The sequence below is a fragment of the Lissotriton helveticus genome, chromosome 4_1, assembly GCF_964261635.1.
Source record: "Lissotriton helveticus chromosome 4_1, aLisHel1.1, whole genome shotgun sequence".
Classification (NCBI taxonomy): Eukaryota; Metazoa; Chordata; class Amphibia; order Caudata; family Salamandridae; genus Lissotriton; species Lissotriton helveticus.
The window spans coordinates 406,732,815-406,755,545 of NC_136063.1; positions in this window are offsets into that span (position 1 = coordinate 406,732,815).

Sequence of the window (22,731 nt, forward strand, 5' to 3'; positions counted from 1 at the left end):
CTTGCTACCAAGTGTAAAAACAAGCATTGGCATAGCCAATAGGTCTCGCCTTTGAGACCTTATAAGTGTTTAGTTATGCAGCACGATATCCTTGGTGCAACAACATCAAGTGTTGCATGGTAAAGCCAATAGGTCTCGCCTTTGGGACCTTATAAGTGTTTAGCCATGCAACAGTTGATGTTGTTGCCCCAAGGATATTGTGCTGCATAACTAAATACGTATAAGGTCCCAAAAGCTAGACCCTTTAACTCTATCCGTTAATGATGGCTGGCATTCCGCCAGTGTCTCTGTGCATGGGAATGCCTCTAGAGTCGGGGTGTCGTGTTAGGGTGCACATAGCGCACTACCTGACATGACTGTGTCCCTTAGAGATGGCAACTTTATCCACAATGGCATCAGACTGCCACCTGCAATGTCACAGAGAACAGGCTAAAATAATACTACACAGTAATTTGTACCAACAGAAAAGGGGCGCTCTCTTTTACAGTAGCTTTAAAATGCTGTGGCAGACAGCAGAACAGAATGGAATCATAATTTCTCACCACGCATGTCTACACAACAACTCCCCTCGCCCAGCAGTTCGTTTCTAGTCCAAAGTACTGCAAGTCACGTGCCCCATGGGCATTTCTGCCATCTGAACGCGCTGGCCCTCCGTCTGTGCCACGAGCATTTGTTCAGTAATGTGCACTGATGTGGAATGCTCTGTGTCCTGGAGGGGCGCGATGGGACATCTGCATTATGGAGCTGTGTACATATTTGTTATTCAGTCATCGGCTATTTGAGGTCACCGGAAGAGAGGCGAGAGTCTGCATGTGCGCCCAGGAATCCTACAACACGGTTACACGGGATGCACCACAGGCAGGCTTTGGCATCTCAGCGGTTCTGAGGAATGTTTGTGTTTCTGAAACCATGTCACCAGGTATGTTACATACCAGGGAGGGTTATCTCTGTCAACACATACACCTTACCCTGCCATTCCCTCATCGATGCCAAAACCACTTCTTAAGACTTCAGTCTGGTGTCTCTGGTGGATTGTAATGCAGTTCACCCAAAGGTACTGTTTCAACAATTTTACACTACGGCCTATAATGACTTAGATTTAATTGCGTTGCACAAAGGGGAAAACACACCACTGAGCCATATATACTAAAATTGGCCTTCGGAGGGTCATCTCTTGCATTAGTTCAAAAACAACCCACCTTGTGTGCTGCACAGGCCCACACCAGGGAGCAGAGACGGATGTGTAGTGTCCAGTGTACATTGATTTATTTTGGAGGCATACCCTTCAAGTACAAGTACCGATGCACAGACAACTGCAGACGGGTCGGATGCACTGGAGGTGTGCAGTGCACTGCAGCACACATGCCCTGTGTTAGTGCCTTAGGGATATCATTGCATCCCCTTTTATTTGCACATGCTTCAACTGGGTGTTAGTTTTTGAAGCAACGTCTAGTGAAGCTACCTAATTAGCTCGATCAAAACCTTTGGTTGCTTGCAGTGATCCACGGTGCAAAGTGGAGTTGGTGCTGTCTATGAAAAGGCCACCTTTCTAGCATGAAAAAAAGCATTTACAATGCAACGGTCTCGGCATTGCAAAAGTTAGAGCCCCCACTTCAAACGTGGACATAGCAACGCGACACGTGCTTATTGGTAGGGTGACCAGAATGTTAAAGCCAAATCCCTGACATCTGCCGGGACAGCTGGTGGAAAACGGGGACAGTCCTGGCAAATCCGGGACGCATGGGCACCCTATTATTGGCCAATATATCTGAAGAATACACACTTTGTAGCATGTGAAAAGCGCACTAGAAGGCTTCCCCGCCCTCGTGTGTCTGCTTTAGGCAAAGGCGAGGACAAGGATAGGTTACACGAGAGGTTGAGACTAAGAGGGAGAGAAACGGAATCATTAGGTGTGTTTACGTGAGAGAGAACCAGAGGGCGGGGGATGGGAGACAAATTAAGAAGGGGCGAAGAGAATACGAGTAGGAGAAAGAGGGGCAAAGTGAAACATAACAGGGACGAAGAGAGGGGGGCATGGGAGAGAATGAGGAAGCCAGCACGGAGGCATAAGCATAACGAGGGACAGCGGGAGAGAAAAGTGAGGAATAGAAAGTGTTACAAAAAAGTGGAAACAAATTAAAGGGGCAAAGAGAGCGAGATAGAGGAGCGGGAGAATGAGTTAGATAGAGACAGAAGAAACAGAGAAGAAAAGAGGGCGCTAAAGAAAAGGATTCAGTGAGAAAACGGGGGGGGCGAGCAGTACGATACAGACAGAATACGAGATAAAGATAGAACAGTGACAGAATGATCGACAGCCATCTAGTTATCTAAGCCACCTTTACAACATGACCATATCATGTGTATCCCCCTGAAAATTCCTAGCTCGGCCAGCTGGATAAATAAGCACAATACAGTTGTGTGAAGGGTAAGTTATGTTTTTTTTTTGTGGAAGCACCTGGGCGGAGCACGGTCTCTCCAGTGATGCTCAAATAGTTGTTAGGTGATGGCTGCACTGACAAGCCAGACCACAAAAAGGAAGTTGGGTAGTAATCTGTGTTGTCTTTGAGTGACTATGGGTTCCTTCATTTGGCAGGAGCGAATCTTGAAGTTGGAGAAATAATAGCCCGTATTGGAAAGTGAATATGTTTGTGGTAAGACATATCCATAATGTAGTGTGATAAGGACCGAGGGGAGGAGGGTTTCCTATGAGTAGGTCATATTTTACCTTAAAGTAGATGCAAGTTCCTAATTCGAGCAGAAAGTCTCCTGAAGTAAGAAATACCAATATCTTAGTTGGCAGGATGAAATGATTTTTATAGTGCCAAGTAATTTCATCGCATTAGTGCGCTTTTTAGTTTGTGACTCGTGTCAAGTAAAATCCTCATATCGGTGCTCTTTTAGTTTGTGACTTTTGAAGCCGTGAGTGCAGTGCAGTTTAAGGAGGTGCCTGGCAAATGTGTCTGTCGTCCTTTCAAGGGCCAAACGATTTCCTTTAGGAGGGAAGGATATAGATAAAGAGGTAAGTGCCCTTGATTCGATTTTATTACCCTTCGTAGCGGGTTACACAGATGGGGGCGCAAGGGTCACAGAGAGCGAGCCTGCCCTACCTTAAGGTTGTTATGGTTCCGAAGTGTTTTCAGGCAGACTGGGACAGTTTTGTAAATGGACATGTTCGCGCTTATCTGTTTATCCGGGTACTGTTCGAGGTGAACCGAATTCAAAAATGTAGAGTCAGGCCTAGGACGCGGGACATCTTAGGGTGGTTTAAAAGTCACTAGAAGCATATGTAATTATCTGAAATGAACGAGAGAAGGAGTTTCACATAGACATTGATATGTACGTGTTGTAGAGAAGTGTGCGTGTTTTAAGGAGCTGACATTTTCCCAGGGCGCTTCCCACCCAGGCATGGCAGCTTCTCAGTAAAATAGTCCCCCAGATACAAGCTGCATAGAAGTAACAACGAGGTCATTATTGTTTACGAGTAAGTGTGGAACAACCTAGAGATACAGTATGCTAGGTAGCAGTGATACTGTTTTGGGACATATTTAAACTGTTTCGCTTTTTATTTGTAACTACAGATACAATTGTAGTATATCGAATACCATAGTGTAGCTGCCACCTCACTGCATAGTCCTCGGTGTAAAAAATAATAATAGTTGTAGCTCCAAGCACCATTTCCTAACAGTAGAACAGCATGCCCCCTCCATTTGTAGAGCAAGTGCAATATAATCCTGTCGCGGTGCCCATGGAAAGAGCAAGCACAGTCTCCTCCCTGCCCATACCCCGATGAATGTTCCTATAAACAACATGATTTTGTCCTGCTGATGGGGCTTTCCTAAAACTGGGTCAGATGAATCCTTTCCCTGTGAGCTTTCATTGAAACAACCCAATACAGACCCCTCTCTAGCAAAGGTTCGTCCAGATAGCACGCTAGCCCCCCCCTCCCCCCAACAGTACCAAATGTATTTTCCTAACCCTGACGGCCTTTGTAGAAATGAGGGGAGATTATTCAGTTCATATATCCATATCTCTTCAAATGGGGCTCCGGGGCAGCTTGTATTGGCAGCGTTCTCTGGTTAACTCGCTTGCGTTGGTGCAATAAAGTGTTAAAGACCCTAATAAAACTAGAGTCATCTGCCCTATTAATGGGCTTGTTAGCCTAATTAGAACTCACGGATGAGCTCATGAAATCCACGGTTTATCCGAAATAATTTGAGAGCAGCAAGCAGGCTCTGTGTCCTCGGTGCTAATCCCTGCATTCTGCTGGACGCAGCTCAGTGACCTCGCTTGTGTGTGTGCTTCCCAGGAGACAGCGCCTGGCCGCAGCGCTCGTTCGCGTGCGCGTGTCAGTTTGGAATCGCCTCCAAGGCGATGCGCGCGGCCAGGATTGTCTCCTGGGAAGGAGACACGGCCACAATAAGTTCTCGGCGGAGACGCGCTTCCGCGCGTTTCAGCCGAACCCTAAAAAACAATTAACTGAAAAGTAAATCACTGCTACTGCTTTGTTTCACGGTAGTACTAGTGCAAAACATTAGTAAATCTGGGCCTTTGTGCATCACAGCTATACCCCAATAATGCAGCAGACTGCGGATGCCACTTCCTGATACACAGTAGAAGTGTTTTGCTTACCAATGAGATGCTTCTGTCGATTTTTACCTCTGCTTTTGGTGCGGTTTGTGAGAGTTCCCTTTTTCCAGTGACTATACTGTTGGAATGCACTGAAGTCGCAATTGTCACCATTGTGTTATTTGGGTTTTCGCTGCTGCCAGTTCAATGTCTTAAACGTAGCACCTTAGATGTTGGTTTCCACAATCATTGGTAACAATCTACAATCTAAAGAAATACATTCTGCTGATACTGGACGAGATCGAGCTCTGGGGCCCAGTCCTGACAATGGTTTAAATGCTCCTGTGAAAGAGGGTCCCCAGGTAAAGTGGTCCACTACTATAATTGTACCCATTTTTAAGTAGGGGGACAAATAAAATCCCCAATGTTACCGGCCTATCACACTGGTTGATGCAGTGGTGAAGTTTATGGGCAGGGTGGTGCTCGATAGGCTGGTGTGGTGAGAAGACGAGCACAACATAATCTCTGATGTTCAATATGGTTTCAGGCTTGGCAGATCAATGCCTTAACCATCATCTGGTAATCAGCTAATACACTTTTGCCAGGCCCTATCGATCCACCTTGCCTTCATGGATTTAACATCTGCGTTTGAGAGGGTCAACCATAGGAAATTGTGGTGTTCGCGTTTTGGTTTGGGGCGGACCCTAATATTGATCACTTGTTGAGTGATCTACACACACTCACAACAGCCAGGGTTGGATTGGGATCAAAAATAGGTCCGGCCACCCTAAAAAAAAGTGGCCCACATTTGCGATTTGTGCTCTTTTGCAAAACACTGCTTTCGTGTTTTAAGTATTATGAAGGGAGTTATCTAAAAGAGGCATGTTTTCTTACCTTGACTGAGATTGTTTTTTTTAAATGCAAATTATGCCAGGACTTTTTGTCTACAGATTAGTTCACAGATGTGAACCACACCTTAGGGCACTTCTGCTCAGGCCCCCTGCCCCTGCTCACTCTGCATACAGTAATGGGTCGGCCCAGAGAGAGTGGGAATGACACCCCCACCCTATTGGTAAAAGGAAGTTAATAGAGGTCCATCTGCCTCTGGTGAGGTCACTCGGGCCCCCACTGCAGAGACACAGCCCAAGTCGCCGTCCACGCTGGCCAACAAAGCGGAACACAGCTGCCAAGCTGGGAGCAGTACCTCGCCCATTGCCCGAGTGCCTGCCTTACCAATCCGACCCTGATAGCAGCATCAGTTCGATACTCTCAGGGATCGGCTTGTTCGTGGCCATTTGGCACTAGCAGAGGGGTGTATTCTTGCCCCCTTTCTGTTCCCGCTATATGTTAACGGGCTAAATCCAGCCCTACTGTCTGTGTGAGGAGATTGCCCAAAGTCTGGTCCGAGTTTGTTACTGGTTTTACTGTACGCCAAAGACGCGGCCCTCATGGCCAGGACTGCTGTGGGCCTAAGGTTGCTACTGGACAAGGTCGTTGACTAGCTTGGAAATCGCTGCTAATCTCACCAAATCTTACATAATGGTCTTAGGTCTGAGAAGCACTATATCAAAAACATTTAAGGTAGGCTCGCACACAATGGCCAAAGTCCTTCTTTTTTCGTACCTTGGGGTTCTGTTTGATTGTAATAGAAATTGGATGGTTTTGGTCAAAAACAAGAAGATGGAGCTCAGTAAGACAAACGCTGTTGTTTTTAGTTTTGCTCTGAGACTGGGATCCTGCCCACCCAGAACCTTAATTCAGGTGTATCAGGCCAAGTTTATCTCTAAGGTCCTATGTGACAGCGAGGTGTGGGGTTATACGAGTGCTGACAGCACCCAGACCGCAGAAAATCAGTTTTTAAGGCGGGTATTGCAGGTTCCCCAAAGTACACCAGCTCTATCTGTGCATGACTAACTGGGTGTCCAGTTCATAAGTGGTATGATTGGTCTCAGGCCACTGAAGTGTTCGATAAAGGTGTGGAGGAGAGAGGATTCCAAGCTGAACAGGCTGATTTTCAAGGACTGTCTAACCATGGATCATGCCACTAAGATTCCATGGATTCGATATATCAAGGGCACATTTAGTAGCCGGAGAGGATATATTCTGTAGCCCTGCATCCTTGAGCACCGCAGAGGTAAAATGGTTAAGGGACTCATTTTTTGAACGCAAGTCACTACAGCGAACAGTCAGAACTGTTGAAACCTATAGCAAGGGGGCATATGCTTCTAAAATCCATATCGACTATGGAACCATACCAGTTTAATGTGAAGAGAGATAGGGACAGACCTTCACTGACCAGATTTAGATTTTACATGATACATCATCTTCTCTCCTCTCTGGGTGGCTGGAGTCCTCCGGGCACCCCAAGTCGCCGTGGCTCCACAAATCAGTCTCCAGGGGCACCCTACACTTTATGATGTTATGTAATTGCTTTACTGGGCCAAGGAAAATGTATGTTAAGCCTCTATTGAAGTCCCTAAACTTTAGGCACGTATTCAATTATTATTGGATAATCACATTCTTTTTAAAGTGTTGTGCTCTTTAAGTGCTGCCCTGAGAGTTAAGGGATTACATGCTTGATTAACAATGTTGCTGTCTGTCACTCTATCTGCCTTTGTAATCTCAGGGTTGGTGCCACAGGGTTTTGACCCAGGTTTTTATTCATTTCCAAATTGTGTATTTTATTTGCTTTCTATGTTGTATTTATGAAATATTATACTGTGGATTGTATGTAATTTTATGTTTATAGTATAACCAAATAAAGATTATTTGATTGATTGATTGATTGAAAGTATGGAGAGCTGTAAACAATTACTGGGATTCAGCAGCAAGCTCTAGTTCTACTATTCCAACAATAGTGAGGTGAAAAGGCTCACAAAGGAGAAAGGAAGTGGCCTTGGTTAAGCTGGTGGGATCTGCGGTGGACTGTTCATCTGCAGTGTACCCCGAAATGCTTATTCCCCTTTTGCTTATGTGAATTCGAGAGTACATGATGTCTAGTAGACTCTTTGCAAGAGATACGAAGCAATTCACTGTCTGACATCCAGCCCTCTCCTGAGGGAGATCAAGGTAATGGTCCACAGCTTCGGGCACAAAGGTGGAGCAGGAGTTTAATGAGAGAGCAATCAAAATGGGCAATTTAAGCAAGTCAAATACTTGAACCAAGAAGTGAATGAAAACAAGGATGGAATACATGGTTCATCATAAATGACCCAAAACCTGCTGCTATCAGTGGTGACAAGATGAATTATCATGACTGGGATAGATGAGGGAAAACAATTGGAGGAAACATTTGGCAGATGCTATAAAGTCATACAGATCTGTTGGACATTAGGTGAACAAACTGAACTTGTTTGTGGGTGTTGTGAGCTGGTACCTTCGAGGGCAATCACTATTCCTCCTAAACCGAACTCTTGCTCAAGTGTACTTCTGCAAATCTATCATTAGCCACAATTTTGGAACGATTACGATATCCTACAAAACCACCTTTTTTAAAGACTGTCTAGCACCCTTGTCCAGCACAAGGCTTTAGTCGACAAACAAACAAAACGATTTTCACTTTTATATCCTTAAGATTGTTTTGCAAGAGTAATTCATACTATGACATTGTCACAAATACTAATTAAAGATCTAAAGCCTTTTTGAGCTCCCAACTCTGTGTAACAAAGTAATTTGTAGTGTTAGAGGGATATCCAAGGCATTTTGTCCGAATCAAAGTTCAAGTCCATGGCCGGACGTATTTGGGATGCGTTAAACTATGTGTCTCCATCAGGGAAGCCTAGGCTACCATCTGCAGTAGACTGACATAAAGTTACTCTAGTGATCCTGGGCGACATGTCTTTCCAGACATAGTCAAACAGTCTTTTTTTTATTTGGGAAAGGACTATTTTAGGAAAGTAATGGGGCAGGGCTTGGGTCACATACATAAGGCGGGCATTTAGTTCCTTTTTAAGCTAGCTGTCCTCCCCATCCAGGAGATTTCTAGTTTTTATTAAACTTTATTTACCATTTTGAAACATACAGTATCAAAAATAACATGAGTGCTCACTGTCATATCTGTTACAGCATACCGATAATCATACAAGCATTAGATATGAGGCCAAATAACATTATCCTGTATTTACGTCCGACCCAAAAAGATGTCCAAGTCTACCATATGGGGCGCTCATGCCAATCTCTCTTCCTCCCCGAACCTCCATGCAGTTGGCGTACCACCTAGATGGTGCGCTGGTATTCTGAACTGCATGCTTGCTGCTAGACGACCCGGCTATTGTCTTATGGCAACTCAAGCAGTCTACTACCCCACCCCGGTAGGGACCCTGCTCTGCTCTAGTTGTGTACCAGAGGCCAGGTGCTTGGTGGCCGCATAACTTTTAAGTGGTCCCCAGATATCTTTAGGACGTGAAGCATGTGGCAGTGTACTTGTATAGAGATCACTATTTGTATTGCAGTATGTCAAGCTATTTAACCAATTTTGTAATGTGGGAGCGGATTTTCATCCCCAGTGAATGGTAATTTCTCTTTTCGCCGGTAACAGACTAAGGGCGACATATTTCGGAACCCCTTGAGGGAAATTGACCACATAACCCAACAGGGCCACCTCAGGCGTGGGGATAAGATCTTGGTCTACCATGTCCCTCAATTTCTTGTGAATTGTCTCCCAATAAGACTGTATTTTAATGCAATTCTAAGTAAGATGTGCTAAGGCTGCTTGCGGAGCTCCACATTTTAGGCAGTTATAAAGTCTGTTCGGGTCAATTCTGTGTGACCTTGCTGGAGTAACTTACATTCTGCGCAGGAATTTAAAATGAAGTAGTTTGTGACAGCTGTTAAGGGATACGTCTTTCGTTACAGAACAGCACTTAGCCCACTGCTCTTCAAGAATGGGGCGTCCCATGTCCACCTCCACCTTCCAGGCTCTGCAAATCTTATCATCTTTGAAAGGAATTGTATTGGAGCATGCATGGAATAATTTAGAAATGAGATGTCCCCCCCCCCGCCCCCGAACTCTCTACAATCGTGGTAAGTGGAGCAAACGAATCAGGTTTGATGGGAAAACTGGGCAAAAGTGCGCGTAAAGCAGAGCATACTCTACCCATGACAAACCGGTCCATGAGGAGGCGGAGCTAAATTGCTCCTCGTCCGCAAATATGTGTCCCCCCGGAAATAGATCCCCAAACGTGTTAATATCTAGATTGGTGAGTGTGCTCTGTACAAGTCTCTCGCCCATTATTGGAATCCAACGATTGTTAGGAATCGGAAGGGCCGATGAGTACAATATGGGAGTGCCCATGATGCACCGTAGTTTGTCCCAGGCCCAACTGGTGGTGGAGACCGTCTGAATGTCATTGGGGTCCCTAGCCATGCCTTTGGGTAGTACCACATTTAGAGTGTCAGGTAGGACCAGATCCGCTTCTGGTTGCAGATACGGAATCCTGGCATCCGGGTGGTACCAGGCATGTGCATAACTGCACTGGGCTACCAGATAATATAGCTGAAAAGCTGGGACTCTGAAACCACCTCTGTCGTAGGGCAGAGTCAGGACCTGTCATCGTATCCGAGGCTGTTTACCCTCCCCCCCATGTCAGCCTGATAAGGTGGGAGCGTAATGTTAAAAAGAAACTGTTCGGAAGCGGGATTGGAATATTATTGAAAAGATACAAAAATTGTGGGAGCCCTATCATTTTAATCAGGCCTACTCGTGCTGCTAAAGAGAGAGGAAGTCACAACCACCTCTCGATCTGGGATGTTAAATTATGGATGGCTTGGCCATAATTAAGTCTGATTATTTGGGCGTTGTCTAAATGAATATGAATTCCTAAGTATTTGGTTGAATCCGCACACCATTTGAGTGAGAATTCACAGTCCCAATGTGTGGTGCTGGATGGGGAATATTACAGATTTGCGCCAGTTTATTCCCAAACCAGAAAATTGTCCGAAACTGATAATCTCCCGTATTAGGAGTTCCAAATTTTCCTGGGGTTTATGGACGTAAAAAATAATATTGTCCGCATTTAGTGAAACCAGCAGTGGCCCAGTATTAAATTGGAGCCCCCTCTGTAGATGTTTTTCTTGGAAGTCCAGAACTAGAGGGTCCATCGAAAGAATAAATATTAGTGGCGATAAGGGACAGCCCTGACTAGTGCCACGCGATAAAGAAAAAGGGCAAGAGAGTGTGCCATTCAGGCGTATTCTCGCAGTGGGGCCGCTGTAAAGTAGTTCTGTAGTCACCATTACTCCTCTGGGCATGCCCATTCTGTGCATTACGGACCTAAAAAAGGGCCACTCCAAGGAGTCAAATGCCTTCTCGGTGTCTACCAAATGGCAGCTGCGGGTATCTCAGGCTTTATTCTATGTAGGACCGAAAACATTGTTGTAAAGCTTGGTGAGGTAGACCCGTGGGGGGCAAATCCTGATTGGGTCAGGGCAATAATCTCCTCCATCAGTAATGAAAGTTGAAGGGCAATCAGTTTACCAAGTATTTTATAATCCAAATTTAGTAGGGATAGTGGTCTGTATGAGCCACATGGTGAGGGGTCTTTGCTTGGTTTGGGAAAAAGAATGATGGCAGCCTCCCAAAGCCCCCTCTTGAGTGCTTCAGCATACACCTCGAGCAATTTAGGAGCTAATAAATCCTTGTAGGATTTGTAAAAATCCCCAGTGAAGCCGTCAAGGCCCGAGCCGTGGAACCGTTGAGGGCCTCGATAGGGGCTCGGCAAGAGAGTCCTGCATATATTTTTCCAAATGCACCAGTGCAATCTCCAACAGGTAATCCTCCTGTGCGGTAGAATCACGCACTGTCCTGGAGGTGTACAAAGTGGTGTAGAAATCCTAAAAATCCATCACAGATCTCAGCAGTTTCAGTGAGAAGTTGTCCTGAGGTAGATTTCAGGTCAGTGATATAAGCTTTGCTGTATGGAGGCTTAAGCAGCTGCAATAGCATACAGTCTGGCCTTTCACCTTCCCCGTATCGGCGGGGGTTATATATTTGCTTAAGAAGAGAGTCTCCAGGTCTGCCGAGTCCCTAAACTCAGCCAGGAGTGCAATCCGTTGTTTAGTTTATTCTCATATAATATTTTATAGGGTTGTCATTCATGTTGATGCCCCATTGCTCTAGTGGTTCCACATCCCATGTTATAAATCTTTCATGCCTATTCGTTGGGATTTCACATAATTTATCTTAAATCTCGACACCTCAGAGAAGAGATTGCACTCAGCAAGCAGGGCTATTTTGGACTGACCCGGAAAAACAACACAGCAAAGGACTTCATCAGCAGATAATGCTAATTTATGGTCGGTGTCTCCCAACTTAAGCCTCCAAACGGTCAAGTTTTAGAAAATCTTTGCAAGTAAGGATTCCATAAAAAGTGCAACACAATAAAGGTGACAAGGGACAGTCCTGTCTTGTCCCTTATGATGCCAGCTGAGTATTCTCCATTTACTTTGAGTTTGGTGTAGGGGGTTTTATAGTGTGCTTGGATAAATACTTTCATTTTAGGGCCCGTTTCTTATCTTGCTCCTTCATTAGGTATGGGCTGTCGACCCTGTTGAAGGCCTTCTCCACTTTAAGCGAGAGAAGGCACATCGGTTTGCCCCTTCATTCTCTTCCATCAGGATGAGCACCAGCCTTGTGTTATCGCCTGCTTGCCTATCCCTCAAACAGCCCAATTTCTGGACTGAGATTATCTTGGGCCATAGTGAGTGAAGCCTCTGGACTAGGATTGTGGCAAACAGCTTCACATCACAATTCAGCAGTGCTATATGGTGGTACGTACTGCAGAGTAGCAGCTCTTTGTCTGGCTTCAACAGAAGGGACAAGTGGGAATTAAGCATAGTCTCTGTCACTGCTTTTTATGTGAGAAAGAAATTGAGTAGCTTTGCAAGAGGGTCAGCTAACCTATTAATGTAGGCTTTATAAAACGAGGCTGTATAGCCATCAGGTCCCGAAGACTTATTGCTAGGCATCCCTTTCATAGCTTCTTGCTCCACATCTATGGAGATATCTCCTTCCAATGTCTCATGGTCTGCTCGGGGGTAGTGGTGTAACGAACATTGAGGAGGGCCCCTCAAAGTACATAGAGGGGGCCCCCAGCCAGTCAGGAGCATTGTTCCCAGAAACCTGCGCGCGCGGGTGCACACCCACTGGTCTCTCCACGAGCGCGCAGTGTGGCATTTGAAGCACGCATTACAGCAGATTAGTTCAGCAGCAAGTGCCTCTTGCACTTGCTGCATTTCTTTTGTTGAAAGGGCGCGGCTGCAGGACAGATTGTAAGCCTTTGCATGTATTCATGTTAATCGTAGCGCCCATCATGTGCTGCAATTAACATGATTACTTTAACAAAGGCTTACAGTCTGTCCTGCAGCTACGTCCTTTCAACAAAAGAAATGCAAAGAAGGGAGACTGACGTGAACTTGCAGTGAGTGCCCTTTATCATGGCCGCCAAGAGCTGCTGTGCTTGCATCACAGTAAAGTGGTCCCGCGACCAATAATCACTTTGCATATTTTTATGATGCTATTGTATATGAATGCGTGCATGTATAATCCCCAGTTGGGACGGCCCCCACATGACCTTCATGTTTGTGTATGCTGTTTTACACACACGTCTGGTCACCAACACCTCAGTACATTCCGATGGACCACACTGGTGAAGTGTGTGCAAATTTGTATTACACTTTCACTCTAAAGCCCTGCGCAGTATTATTACCACTGCCTAACAGGACGAGGCGGTGTTACCTTTCATGCTAATAAAAATGTGCTTTAGTGGCACGCGCGGTGACAGTCGATCACCTTCTGAGCTGCCGTCTGCCTGCCCTGTTACAGCGGGGTACTGCTCCCTGACAGTTTTAAGGTACGTTAGATCTCACCTCCACTAACTCTTTTTGGGTTGGGGGAATGTGAGAGCCACTGTGGTGCCTAAGTGTCAACCTTACTTCTCAGCATGCTGAGTGTCACTAAGTCAGTAGAGCCTGTAGGGACAGGCTGTGGCTGATGTGATGGCGCCTGCTGCCAGCAGGGCTTGGCAGGTACTGGGCGGCACGCTGGACCGGGGTAGACTGCTCTGTCAGCTAATGATTTTCTTGATTAGTTTCTTTTCTCTTGCATTAATACAGCCTGTGGCATATGATGCGACTCTTCTTGGAGTTTCTCATTGTTGAGATGGGTGTAATTGCTTATATTTATATGTTTCCTACGTCTTTAATGCTTGATTTTGCTTGCCAGAAAGTGTCACTCATATTTACACTGAAATGATGACAATGTCACCCATAGCAATCTGAAACCTTGGCAGCTATGGAAGTCTACAATCAGGACGTGTGCTTTCAGAAATACCTGAAGGCACTTGTCGTGCTTGTAGACTTGCTCCATTTCTTTTGCTAATAGAGCAGTGCAGAGTGTGTGCAGACCTCTATTAACAAATCAAATGAGCAAGGCTAAAAGCTTTGATTCTTAGGATGTTGAACGACCTGAGGCTAGAAGCTGCTACTCAGCTCGATAGACGGCAGCTCTAGCCTTAGCCACAACCTCGCCCACAAGTACAGAAGCATTTCCAATATTATATACAAAAAAGTCATAGCTATTTCTTATTTATCTTATGCAATTTACAACCATTGACAGCGCCAATAGCCCTGGCTTTTTGTAAGTGTCATGTTACTCGTTGTGTTATATAGTTATACTTATGGATAAATAGACAGACGCAGCAAAATACCAGTGGGGCAGCACACTATGCCAAGTAGAGATTTTTAGCTTAAGTGTTTCAAACCACTCCCTTAATTACACTAGTCATGCCCCTATGAGAGATTCCCAATGGTTTTTTTCCATCCCACTTAAAACCCTGACCAGAAGCATGACGTGCTTTGATCTGCCATCCAGTGGTGTCAACAGACTTACTTCATGCCTGTGATTTGCTGCGCCAGATAGCAGACAGACACAGAAAGTAATCCCAAACCCAAGACTTTAAGTGGGCCGGGTTAAACGCTGAAAGTAACCCCAAACCCAAGGCTTTAAATGGGCCGGGTCCTGCAAGCGGTGCTCAGCAGGTGCCGGGACCCGGGGCGCATCGAGACCTGAACTTCGGGGGGGCTAACACTCACAGCCAGGGCTGGCCCTAGCACTGGTCGCACACGGTGCAACAGTCTTTTTTGGCGCCCCTCCCCCATTTCCTCCTTCTCCATGAATTCCCTCAGTACCACTCACCAACTATGCACCTCATCTTTCTATAGCACCTTTATGACCAACATTTAATGTTTTTTTTTGCGCTACTCATAGTTTACTCACACTCAGTTCTGTGATCTGCATGGTACACATTCTTTGTAGCAGGCACATTAACTCTCTGCGCTGTGGGGGTGGCAGGAGTGCCCATGTGAGTGCACAGTGAGCGATGCAACAGTGTGAGTACGGTAAGAGGAGCAACTGCAGGTTGAGTGAGGCTACCACATGAATTTGGGTGCGGCTGTAAGTGCAGAGTAGGACGAATGAATGCATAGTTAGTGATGGGCTTATTTGAGTGAGATTGCAGATTGTTCAGTGAGGGGAGAAGCAAGTGAAGTTTCACATGCGTTCAGGGTGAGTAGTGTGCTCATGTGACTGCAGGGTGAGGTACAGGGTGAACAGCATACCTGCATTGTGAGTGCAGCGTGATCACTGTGAGTGCAGGGTGAGCAGGTGAATGGTGAGAGTGCATGATGATCAGTGTGAGTGAATTGTGATTGCTGTGAGTGTGAAAGTGAAGGGCGAGAATGAGGAGTGAGTTGTCTGAATGCAGGGTACAAAAATAAACAGCCACCTTATTTATCATATGCAAATAAGAAACAACGACAAAGCCAACAGTCCTGACTTGTTGCAGGTGTAATGTTACTTGTTGTATTAGAGATAGGAATTTTCTCTAGTGGAAGTTTTAAGGTAGCGCAGAGGGTTAATATGCCTGCTGCAAAGAACGTGTACCATGCAGATCACAAAGTGCAAAGAATGAAAATTGGTTAGTGGGTTACTACTTATGTCAGAGAGGTAATTTTGTTACCTGCAATTTATCATTTAAAAACCTAATATGGAACAGTAATCTATTAACTGTCATCAAATAACTTCATGCATACTGCAAGGTATAGATTAGAGCGTTATGATTTTTTTTCCCCAGCCATTCATTATCCTAATGTTGCAAATAGGATTCATTTGGGTACAAAGTGATTCTTATTAAAGAGAAATCCTAACCATGGTGTTACATTTTAAATTCTGAGTTTGTGATGCTCCAAACAAAACACTCAAACTATACTGCCTACCAGTATGAATGAAATGTCACTCGTATACCTTGCTGTCCTCTGTCATATGTAACATTTCTTATACACTGATTTACATACCTATGATTGATTATCTCTGTTTAATATGTGTGCTATATAAAGTACACCCCACACTGGTATGAGAGACGTTATAAAACAGATTAAATGCATCTCAGAGAGAGTGGTAATGGAGACCTTAAGGGCACTGTTAAAGGGTCATAGGGAGGGAATTACTGGTGGGGTGGTCATTGGGATGCGCCATCAAACGTTGTCACACAGGGCACCACTAGCGCTAAAGCGGCCTGTGTGCGGGGCATATTGTGTGCCTCTGAAAAAGTATTCATGGTATTTGCAGCTCGTGACTGGCGCCGAGATTAACATGAATACTCATACAATCTGCACGGATATTTGTCGCTTCAACCACACATACGGTCGGGTTACTGGCACACGTAGCCTTGGCTGCAGTGCACAGAGACCTTACAGTGCCGCACACAAAGGGAAAAAATTAGAGGGAACATTGGTCAGGAGATCTCAACTGCTGCCCGTGCAGAGTGTCGTATGGAGGCCTCTGGAGCTAAGGGCCCCCCAGCACCATTGCTTGGGGGTCTGGTGCATTATATACCCTAAGACAATGATCCAGAATCATTTGGTGCGATCCTCGATGAGTGAAGTGAGTGGAATAAATTCTGAAAAAAGATTGAGATGTGCTGGAGTGGTTGCATGTGTGTTAAACATTTTCATCTGCTGTCCGCAATAACCTCATTAGCTTTGTCCCCTTTTTAGAATAAATGTCTTCTTGACTATAAAGTAGTTTCCTCACTGCATCCCTCTTTAGGAGCTGGAATAGCTCACCTCTTATTTTCCGTAGATCTCTTAATTAATGGCGGCTGGTGAAATTTTAAGATGGTAGGGCAACAATAACTGACAGGTATTGCATTGAGTGGGTGATGCCTCATGATGTTTTCTAAACTGAAGGCAATGTGGTGCATTCAACAACACATTTCCCCCAAAGAAATTGAATAATAACAATAATAAATGAAAGGCAGCTATGAAGGGTTACTCTTCACTGTTATATATTCCAACACTCCTGAGTTTGCGCCCTGAAGCATCATGTATTTGCAATATTAAAACCACTCCCAGATGCAATACATTATGACACATAATGGAGTGTGGCACCAATATAATAAAAATAAAGACACAGGTACGAAGAATATTCTTTACTTTCTTTGGCCAAGGCATGTGGGATGCTTTTATATAGCACTTCAAACAAGGGTGCACATTTACTAGGAAACCATTGGAGCAAGGCGTTAAGCCAAGAAGGCTAACGTTGCGCTTCGACAGTTTCAAAACGCAAGAATGTGCAGACTTCACAAGAATACGTTGCATCCCTACCTTTCCCTAAGTGCTCGCGCTAAATGTATCTGCAGAGCGCCAATGCAGGCACCCTTGCACCATTGGGCACAGGTGCCTGCATTGCAGAGAAAGATTGTGTGCAGGATGGCATCCCTTCCTACACATAAACATTCAGTAATGTTGTTGTGTAACTTCTATGTGTGCTCCAAAATCCAGCACACATAAAAGTTGCAACTCGTCATTAATGATTGTTAAAAAAAAGGGTCACCTTCCTGCACATAAACAATCATTCATGGCATTTTGCTGTGTCTGTGTGTGCTGCACAATGCAGCACACATAGAAATAGCAAAAATGAGTAGAAATAAAGCATTTCTCCTCATTTCGCCATGTTAAGACAAGGTTTTCCCTGGTCTTAATTTTGGCGCTACACCATACTTACACCACCCTTGTAGATATGGGCAGAGTCATAATCAATGGCCATTGCCCACCCCTTTCACGCTAAATGTAGTGTGAAAGAGGAACTTAACGCTGCCCTGTGAATAAGGCGGAGCCCCTATCGCCACAGGAAGGTTAGAATAAGTTGCGTTCCTGCGGCGATAGGGGCATCTAAATATGCCCCAAGGTTGTTCTATTTCTTAGCGCTGTAAATAACGGATGTTATAGATTTCAAATTAAACTGCACCGTGATGGTAGGATGGTTTGTCCTGTCAGGGATTTCAACTTTTGCACTTCAGATCACAACAGTTGTTAGCAGTAAACATATAATTTACTGAGCTAGTAACATAAAGTTTTCAGCAAATCTTAAAAATATGGTCTGGACCTTTTGAATTGTGCTTTTGATGTTACTTATCCAGCTACTTGAATTTCCAGGAGAGCACTGGCAGCTTCATGGCTAACAAGAATTTACTCATCAAAACATTCTTAATATTATGTAAAATCTGTTGAGACCAAAGAGTATTTATTTATGTAGTAACACTAATTCATGGATTGGACTGCATCAAACGTTAAGCTGTTTTTGTGATCCCAGGGTGCTGCCAAAACTCAGAAAGCAGTAATTGGTATAGTGCTGTTGTGTGCATGCAACCAATTAGTAGGGCTATGGAGCAGCCAGAAAAATAATTAATAAGAAAAGTTGCATTAACAAGGACGATTTATTTCCTCTGATGATGCGGATGATTTTCATGAAAAGTACCCCCAATCACCGATTACCTGCAGGATAGCAAATATGCTAGCTATCTGGCAGTCTGGGTTATAGTAAACGCTAAAAGCAGGCATCAGAATGCAAGAATCTTTTCAACAGGAAAATGTGGTGAACAACATATGACATATGACACAGAACTTCAGCCATCAACTGTGTTTTTTGCAATTTTCACCGCGAGTGGGCTCGGTATGCTCAGACGTGAGTCCCAGGCTCTCCACACCACTGGAGTCAAGCTATCCAGGCTGATGAAGGCTGATAGCCAGAAACCGGTCCTTGGATGCTTGATTCCGGTCTGGGAAAGACATGGCTTGGTAGTTCGGACTGGACTGTTCCCATGAGGCACAGGGTCAGAGCTGATTTGCATATAGCCAGTGTCTAACCCAGGGTGGTGTGGAGTGCAAAAAAAACGATGGATTTAGGCCCAGAACCTTGTACTGGGGTGAATGTATGACATTGTTCTACATTCTGTCCATCAACTGTGTTTTTTGCACAGAACTTCAGCCAGCAGCCCCCGGACAGGCTTCATTACATCGCGGCCAATCTGCACTACAGCACCACCTCTTTATGGAAACAGGGCCAGACTGGGAACCACAACTGACCCTGGCAAAGTGCTCGGCCACCCCCCTCCCCACTCGGGGGGTTGGGGGTGCCTCCGAGCTCTTTGCCGGTGTCGGTTTTCAGCCGATTTTGGTACAGGGCCGATTTTGCAGCTACGCTGCAAAAACGTCCCCGTAACAAAAACGGCCCCCAGGCGCCCAAAACCGGCCCCCATGCGTGCGGCGCACCGGGGGATTGCCCGGTGCCCGCTATGGCCAGTCCATCCCTGTAAGGAAATAAAGAGCTTTAAAAAAGTTACGCCCTGCATAGTGTACATTCGTATATGCGCAGGATTTGCCTACCAGGGCCTGGCTGCCCGGCTCTCAATCGGACTTCAAACCAGGCAGTCCAGCACAGAAACATTACACTTTAAATAAAGTTAAAACAGTGTCTATGGGTATTATAGATTAGTGGGGTGTGGCCCCAGCACTCTCTAACACCAGCCATCACTACACTCAATGATCGCAAGCTACCACTATGTTTATGACGGGAATCAGCTTGTAAAGGTTTTGTCTCTAGTTCTGATTTTTGTTCTCTAACGTGACACTCATAAGTGGTGGTGTGAGAAATTAACTTGTCCCTTATTACCGCCTTTGCCGCCTACCAAAGTGGGCCCTGGATCACTTCCCCTTTGTTCTCTACAAACTATCTCTCTATCACTTCCCTGATTCTTTTTTTGTGTGCTGGGTCTCACCGGGCCATTTCACTTACCATCCACAGTTGTTGGGATGATTTATTTGAGGAGATGGCCATGGCCAGACACCTTTTTTGGTTGCAATAATAGAGTCCAAATATTGTGTAAGAGGTCTCAAAAGGCCACATTTAGTCCAACCCCTGGGACTATTACTTTGAGGGAGGGGAGCCATGCATCCCCCTCCCTGAGCCATTAATGGCCCTGGGGACACCATCCCCTAGGGCCGGCTCGTAGGTTATGCCCCAGGATCCCACGCAAAGGACATAGTGGAAACCTGTGTTTGCTCTCGCTTGGGGGGAGTATTCTTGAATTTCCAGCCAAGGGGTCCCTGGGGCCAAAATCAGCCAAGGGCGGGGGACCACACACCCCTCCCCATCAAACTTATACTGGGCCATGGAAGTTGGGGGCCCTGGGAGCCAAAATCAACTCATAAGGGTGACCCTGTGCCCCCTTTCCCCTCAGATTTAAGTCATAACCTGGGGGATGTGGACCCCGGAACTGTAATTGGCTCCGGGCGGGGGACTGTGTGCCCCCTCCCTCTCAAAATTACACCAGGCCCTGGGGCTGCAATTGATCCAGGAAGGGGAGCCACATGTGCGCCTCCTCCTCTTTAATTTAAAGAGTGGCTCTGGAGGAAGGGGTCCACATGGCCTAACAAGGCTAGTGGAGGGAGGCTACGTGACCTTTTATATTTATATGTTTAACTTTCCATAAAATGGTTTACAATAAGTAATTGTATTGTTCTTATTTTTAAAGCCGTCCCCAATATGGTTTAGATTGGAGTGGGAAATGTGATCCCTTCAGTGTGCAATACTTTCCCTGAAATGGTTTAGATTTGAGTGATTGTATTAAATCGGACCCCTCCCGTGCCCAACACCTTCCCAAAAATGGTCTAGATTGAAATAGGAATAGTAAATCTGACTCCTTCAGTGAACAAGTTGGATTTCTCAACATAAGTGTTGTTATATTTTAACTATTCAAATCTATATGTTTTAAAAGTTTAACACACAACTATTGTCCGGTGAGGATAGCACAAGTAACTAAAACTGTAGGTAGACCTGTAGGGCTCTGGGGAAGGGGGGGGGGATTCCTAGAGAAAGGGATTCAGGGAAATAGGAAGAATACATGAGAACTATTTGTGCTGTGATGTTGGGCAGCGTCTTTTTAAAGATTTTTCCTGTGGGTTCCTAGGCACTAGTGCTTACCTCTTTTAGGTCTTGCAGTACATTTCTTACTTCTATCCCTGTTATATCTGAGGGGTGATTGTGCTCGCTAACATTAATTACAAAACACGTTCTTGTTGTAGCCCTCCCATAACAAGCATTATTAACATAATATTTAGTTCATTTCCAATGTGTATTCTCAGTGATTGTGCTTGCCTCACTGTATGTATTTCCCATGTTTTATAATATTACCTGTCTTTTCTGGGAGGCGATATACGTGGCTTTTTCTGACACTGAATCTTGAAATGTGAGAATCATATATTTATTACTTTATGTTTAAAATGCTTATATACTTCATTTAATATTTTGAAATACATTTCTACTGTTTACATGTTATACTTACATGTAACCTCTTGTTTTAACTTGCAGCTTTTTTTCTTTTCTGATGTGTGAGTCGACATATGCTTCAGGTGGTACTTTTCAGTCTGTTTGATAGAGAAGGTGTGGTTTAGTTTTATGTTTCTAAAAATAGTTATGTTCATTTTTTAGATGTTTCGTTTTTAATCTGCCCTTTAACATTAAGTGGTTTAGAGACTGTTAACATTTAATTATATATATATATATATATATATATATATATATATTTAAAAGGTCTTTATTCAATTTTCTTTTTTACAGCAAAGTGAAAAATATAAATTCAAACAGATATTCTTCACCAACATTTAATTATATTTACTTGCTTTTTTATACTCTGTCATGTTTGTGGCTGTGGAAGTTGGTGGTTTTGGTCAGAACAGCATTCTTGTTTATAATCTTGTAATGGCAGTTAGAGCTTGGAGTTATAAAAAGATATATTTATTTTACTGGTTTATATTAGGTTAAGCATTAGACAAATATTTTAGTTTCATTTTTGTTTTTACTTATTTCCCAAAATAGATTGTAGGTTTTGTGCAGAGTAGGTCCTGGAATTTCTGTGTGCAATCCGGCAGAGATTTGCTTTCCTATATGTGTAGAGTTTTCGCTGTAAGGTTTGCTTGATTTTTCTCTCCTTTTTATAGTGTTTGTTTTATTAGTTTGAGAGTTCTATTGGTTGCTTTTTGTTTCTTTTAATTTATTAGTTACTTTGTGTTTAGTCTGAATTTATTTGGGTGAGTTTATTCAATATTTGGTGGACACTATTTATGTTTTGTGTTTACGTTTAATATATATTTCTATATTTCGAAGGTTAATAGTTTTAAGTGTATATAAACTTATATTTTGAGGTAATATTTTTATATATTTTTTGTTAGTAGTTTTATGTTATTTTTATATGTTTAATGAATTAAAATCATTTTAAATGTAGTTAAATTGTTTGGTTTATTTGGTTCATTTATTAATATGAATTGTCTTGTTTGTGTTTGTTGTTAATAGTGTTTATTACTTGAAAATTCATATTTAAATGTAATGATATTTTAGTAGTCAATATTGTTGCACTTTATATTGGTTTAACAATATTTGGTTATACTATTTGTTTGTGTCTGACATTTTGGCATTTTAGATATTTTTAACAACTATAGTTTTGTTATTAAGATTTGTGTATTTATTTTTAGTGTATAGGGTGATAATATTTTGGTAAACTATATTTTTGAGGGATATTTTGACAATTTGGATCTTTTAGTGCTAGTTATTGTGTCATAAAACCCATGTGGTATGGAAGTCAAGTCATAGTGGAAGGAACAAGTTACACCAGTGGATGTGGGCCCTCATCCCCACAAGTAAGTTCTGTGGCTTTTTAGGTCTGAGTTGGACAATTCATTCTGTAACAAAGCTACTTGAGAAGAGCCATATATGAATGGATCATCAGACGGCCTTAATATTAATTCCTCAATCTTCATCTGTGGACAAGAGAA